Genomic DNA, 6,492 nt, shown 5'->3' on the forward strand with positions numbered 1-6,492 from the left:
GGCGGCTGGTGATTTAATCCAACGGCGGTCGAATGAGTTAGCTTCACTCCTAGTATGTAGGAGTAATGATCAGGAAGTAAGGTTAAAACGTGGGAATGTAAGTTATGAGAAGACATCTTTGAAAATGACAAGACGTTTCGGAAACAGTGTTATCAGTGATTATGACGCTAGTCAGCAGTCTTGGAACTTTCAAGGATCATAAAAACGAAATCTTATAATGACAAGAAACGCCTATTTCTGTTGATTCTCGAAACAGGCATTTATTGGGGGCAATTTGTTATCTGAAGATTTCGTTTTATATTGTTTGTCCTTCGAAGGAGTTGAGAATCGAAGGAAAGATGGTTACTGATGGCCATCCCTTAAAAAGTAAAAGAATGGCTACTGATGGTCATGCTTCGAAAAATAAAGACTTCTAAGTTCGATGAAGATAAGTGAACGCTGAAAGATTAATGAAAGCATATGTCTTCGGGACTTAGACAAAATTCATAGAATATGTATTCAAGTATTACTACTTAGCGTGTTTTTTAGTAGTGTTTGTTTAATACACTGCCACGCGTCGAAGATGGACTCAGGCGGGAAGATTTGAAATTCGAAGACGGTTTCGTAACCGTTCAACAACAGATGGCTTCGCTGGAAGTTCTGATGAGAAACGTGGCAGCAGATTAGTATAGGACCGTTAAGGTCGAAACTAGTATAAATAGGAGTCTTAGTGTTAGGATTCTGTGTGTTCATTTTGTACAAATCACTCACATATTTACTCAAGTATCAAGCGTTAAGAGAAAGAGTTCGCTGAGAAAATGTACGTATTAATATGGTTCGAACAAACATTGATAACAATCTTCTTGACTATGTGTCCTAGGATCAATCTAGTCGATCCTGCAAGTAACCAAATCATATTTATTATAGTTTGGAAGACTAGCGGTTGTTTACTGGAAATCACCGTAAACAGCACCATACCCAACATATGCAAAAATTAGCAAAATTGACCAAAACTGTTTTTTTTTACTGCCAGGCATGATTTCGGAAGTACATTTCCGAAATTTATTAGGTAACTTACTTCGTAAATGAACTTCCGAACCATCGCAAATTTCATCACAGATTTCATCAATCAATGTAGTGAAATAGGGAATGAAATGAGTGATGTTTACCTCAAATTGTAGTTTTATATGCTCCCTCTAACGTGATCAACGGTTTGAAACTTGAGTTTGAGACGAAAAATGGTTTGATTTTGATGGAAGTTTTAGAGAGGGTTTGAGTTTGTTTTGGAGAAAAATGATGAAATAGTGAAGGAGGGAAAATGAAATATGAACATTTATTTCGGAAATGAACTTCCGAAATAATACCTGAATGTATAAAACAATGTATTTTTTGAATTTTCATGCATTTCGGAGATGCATTTTCAAAGTCTGAAAAAAATCTTAAAAAAAATTACTTCAGAGATACATCTCCGAAGCAGGGGCAAATTGGGGTTTTCGCTGGGAGTCAGCCCCATAGGGAGGTGGGTAAAGAAATTTTCTAAATTTATGGCATTTAAGTAAATAGTTGTTTGATTTAACATGACTGTAAAATTTGAATATTAATAATGACAATGTAGTAAACTAGGCTAGGACTAGGGGTATTATTAGAAATGATACTTGATAAATATACATTTTAATAAATACATTATACTCTTATGTCAGTAAAAGTGGTAAGGTGCTGAGACACACAACCCACAAACACACTGAATTATTTTTATACAAATGATAAGAGACATAGCAACCTGAACTCGCCCAATTAAACTCATGGTTAACCGTATTTCAGTTAATTTCATCCTAAATGACAAAAAAAACCTGTACGGTTTAAAATATTTAATATATTATTATTAAATTAACAGTGATTTGTGGCAACACAAAATGCAATAGAAAAAAAAAGTCAAATTAAGCTAAAACCACTTCTATATTATTACTAACATTAATTATATTAACTATTGTTTTAATAAAGAATTATATAGGTTGTTTTTAGATGGCCTTAATCAATATGGTAGAGGCAGGTGGAAAGAAATATCAGAATTTGTGTAAAAAAACACCAATTCAAGTGGTATTTGATGCACAAAAATATTTCAACAATATTTAATCAAATACATCCCTATTTTATTTTTATATTGGAACAAAATTCAGTTTTTAATGTAAAAAGCTTAAAATCAATATTTTTTTTATTTAATTTTAAATTTTACTAAAGGTTGATTAATTATAATGATTAGATTTTGTACATGTATATCACATAAAAAAACTTATAATTAATTTAATAAGTTTTATGATTTTTTTGTTGATATAAATATTCTTCACAAACAAATAAAATAATTAAAAAAATATAAAACTTCTTTTTTTAAAACTCACCGTAATGTGTTAAAAGTGTAATTTTTTAATTTTGACCTAAACATCATAGTTATTTAACTTGCTAATAATAGCATCAGATTAAAAATCTTAACAAACTCTAAAAAAAACAATGGATCCTTAGTTCATTGATTTGATTCAAATTTGTATTCAAAGAAAACAAATATTATCATGTCATTTTTTAAATAATATATATATATATATATATATATATATATATATATATATATATATATATATATATATATATATATATATATATATATATATATATATATATATATATATATATATATATATATATATATATATATATATATATATATATATATATATATATATATATACTAGTTCTTTCTTTTTGAAGCTTATATGTATTTTATTACTTGTAGTGAGAATAGGTAGATAAATGACCACTGAAAATAATTTTTTTTTAATATAAAAGTCTCACCTTAAGAATCAATTTAGAAAATATAATAATAATCATTTATAAAAAAAATAGAATTTTAACAAAAAGAAATGATCGGATTTTAATTTAAATTTATAAATAACCAGTTTAAAATTGTTTTGAGAAAATAACAATTTTAAAATCGAATTTGTATAGAAAACAGCCAATTTTAATTAAGATGTGATTGTATGATTATAAATCCTAATCAATTAAATGGTTTAATAAATGGTTATAAATTGGTTTTTAAAAATAATCAACATGTTCACCCCTATTGCAATTGAGAAGATAGAGCAAATTAGAGAGAATTATCATTGAGAAGAATCGGAAGATTTTAAGATGTTGTTCAACTAAAAATTAGACAATGGTATACATAAAAGATGTATGTTTAAACTTTCCATAATGCACATCAAAGCATTTACCACCCAACCAAGTAACCCAATTATATGATAATAACACAACATCCAAACTACATGTATGATTGAATAATAATGAATGGATAGTAAGAGAATTAGAAAGAATTTGAACACAATTTAATTAATACATATTATTTTTGTAAGTAAGAATTTGATTAATAACAAGTATCAACCGTCAAAAAGGCGGTTGATACAGTGTGGAATTCTTCTATCCCTTTTAGAATTAAAGTCTTTTTTAGAGATGTATTATCAATCGGATTCCGATGAAAGATCAATTGGTTAGAGGTTGTATATTGTCTTATTCCGAATTGCAATGTGTTTTCTGTTAGAATTCCGATGAATCTTTGGATCACCTTTTTCTCTATTGTTCTATTGCAAAGGAGATTTAGGGGATTATTTCATATTGGGTCGGTGTCGATTTGGGCAAAGAGGATGTTATGTGGCAGAGCTTCCTTGATGCGCGAGGCAGAGCTCAAGATGAAGAAGGTTAACAAGGGATTATAAGGTATTATTTGGATTGTTGTTTGTTGGGGCATTTGGATTAAAAGAAATGCGGTGATTTTTAGAAACGATCAATGAAGCGTTCCTGATTAGGTTTGGAGTATTAATGCCCAAGTTTAGAAGTGGTCTTTCCATGGCGAAATTACTTATGCCAAATATAATTTTTATGAGTTTTGCAAGGATCCGATGCATTTCATTCGGTAAGTTTCATTTGGTGGATAATTTACTTTTTGTTTGAGCCAAATGAAACTTGTCAAAAAGTAAGAATTTGGATTAATGACAAGTAAGAATTTGATTACGCCAAAAAGTAAATTATCCACCAAATGAAACTTACCGAATGAAATGCATCGGATCCTTGCAAAACTCTAAAAATCACCGCATTTCTTTTAATCCAAATGTCCCAACAAACAACAATCCAAATAATACCTTATAATCCCTTGTTAACCTTCTTCATCTTGAACCCTGCCCCGCGCATCTAGGAAGCTCTGCCACATAACATCCTCTTTGCCCAAATCGACACCGACCCAATATGAAATAATCCCCTAAATCTCCTTTTCAATAGAACAATAGAGAAAAAGGTGATCCAAAGATTCATCGGAATTCTAACAGAAAACACATTGCAATTCGGAATAAGACAATATACAACCTCTAACCAATTGATCTTTCATCGGAATCCGATTGATAATACATCTCTAGAAAAGGCTTTAATTCTAAAAGGGATAGAAGAATCCCACACTGTATCAACCGCCTTTTGACGGTCTAACTCGTATACTGGCTACCTATTAAAATATTATAGGTAACCGTATCCAGACTTAACTGAATATCCATCTTCAACATCAGGATCCCATAAAAGAACATCTTCTTCGTCTCCATTAAGAAGAACCTGTTGCAGCAAATTCTTAAGGGACTGCAAGTTGCTTTCTAAAATTGAGCCCTCCTCAAAACGGACCCCAAAATCACCCCCACTCCTATTCCTTATTAACCCACCTCCCCATGTCCTCCACTGAATGCGTTTTAAGCGCAGACTACGCAAACAAATCCGAAAACACAAATTTCATAATCGTCTCTCTACACCAAATAGAATTTCATTTCCCTAACCGATACTTACACCTAGCCACAAATTCTCCCCCCGTATGTCTTTTTTCCATTCCAAGAACATCCTTCCACCATGAAGAAGAAGTTCTAAAGTTTAAGACAGCATTATCGTCCACAACCTAAACCTTCACATTTCCATACCTTGTAGTCAGAATATTAAATCAAAGAGAAAAGTTACCATGCAATATTCTCCATTTCCACTTTAAAAGCAACACAACGTTGAATTCTTCCACCAATCTAAAGCCTAAACCTTCATTCTCTAAAGGCCGACAAACCGACTCCAAATTCACCCAATGGGTTTTCCTCCTATCATCTACTCCACTCCATAAAAATTTACTTTGTATGCTAGCTATATGTTTACAAACCTGCACCGGTTCTCTATAAAATGACTTTAAAAAATGTACAAACTACCAAGAACCGCTTTTAGCAAAGTAATTCTACCGCCAAACTCTAAAATTTTCCCTTCCAAGTAGCCAAATGCGCCTTCAGCCTACACACCAAAAGCAACCAGCACGAAATTCACCTCGGATTGGCACCAATAGTAATTTCGAGAAAAGTAAAAGCTTTATCCTCAATCTTGGAAGATAAAAAAACTAGCAGCTGCCCTCAAAAAGTTAGTATTCAAATTAATACCAATCAGACGACTCTTGTGATAATTAACCCCCAATCCTAAGACTAGCTAGAAACCTTCAAGCACCGTTTTCAAAGACAAATATGCTTCCATCCTCCTCCCTCATACACTTTACATAACCCCTTCACATTTAAGCCTTTAAAATCCTGGACTTCAGAAGCTCTAGCAACAAGACCTCTCAAACCTTCTGCTACCAGAACAAATAAAAAAGGGATAAGGGATCCCCCTGACGCAAACTTCTTTCCACTCTAAACTCATTTGTCGGACTGCCATTTACAAGGACCGACATACTGCTATTAAAATTTTTTGCTTCTATCCACTTCAACCATAATTCACAAAATCTCATCCTACGCATGATATACGTCAAAAAACCTAACTAATCTTATCGTATGCCTTTTCAAAATCTACTTTGAAAAGCCAACAAGCCTTCTTCTCCTTAATAACGTAATCCACTACCTCATTCGCTACTAGAACACCGTCAAGAAGCTATCTCCCAGGGATAAAAGCGGTATGATTATTCGAAACTAAAACGTGGAGGACCATTTTCAATCTAGCAAATAACAACTTGGAAATACATTTGAGCAAACATCCCACAAGACAAATAGGGCGGTAATTATCCAAATCCAACGGATTCTCGACTTTAGGAACTAAAGTCAGAAAGTTATATGTTACACATTTCACCAAAACTGAGTTATTGTGGAAATCTTGGCAAACCTAATAAAATAAATTTCCGAAAATGCCAACATTTTCTAATAGACGTGAAATTATACTCGTCGAGAATGGAACTTTTAGATCCATCACATCTCTAAACCGCATCTTTGATTTCAATTTCCGTAAATTGAGCCTCCGAATCTATCACCTAGTTCCAAGACAGTCTGCTAAAACGAACTCCTTCTAGAATTGGTCTGTTCACATCAGTTTCCACAAATTTCCTACCAAAATGTTTCTAAACCTCCTATTTAACTTCCCCTACCCCCTTCATCAAACCCCTATCAGTCGTAATGCTCTCAATATAGTTTTTTCTCCTCCTTT

This window comes from Vicia villosa, unplaced genomic scaffold (assembly GCF_029867415.1).
Source record: "Vicia villosa cultivar HV-30 ecotype Madison, WI unplaced genomic scaffold, Vvil1.0 ctg.000256F_1_1, whole genome shotgun sequence".
NCBI classification, from domain to species: Eukaryota; Viridiplantae; Streptophyta; class Magnoliopsida; order Fabales; family Fabaceae; genus Vicia; species Vicia villosa.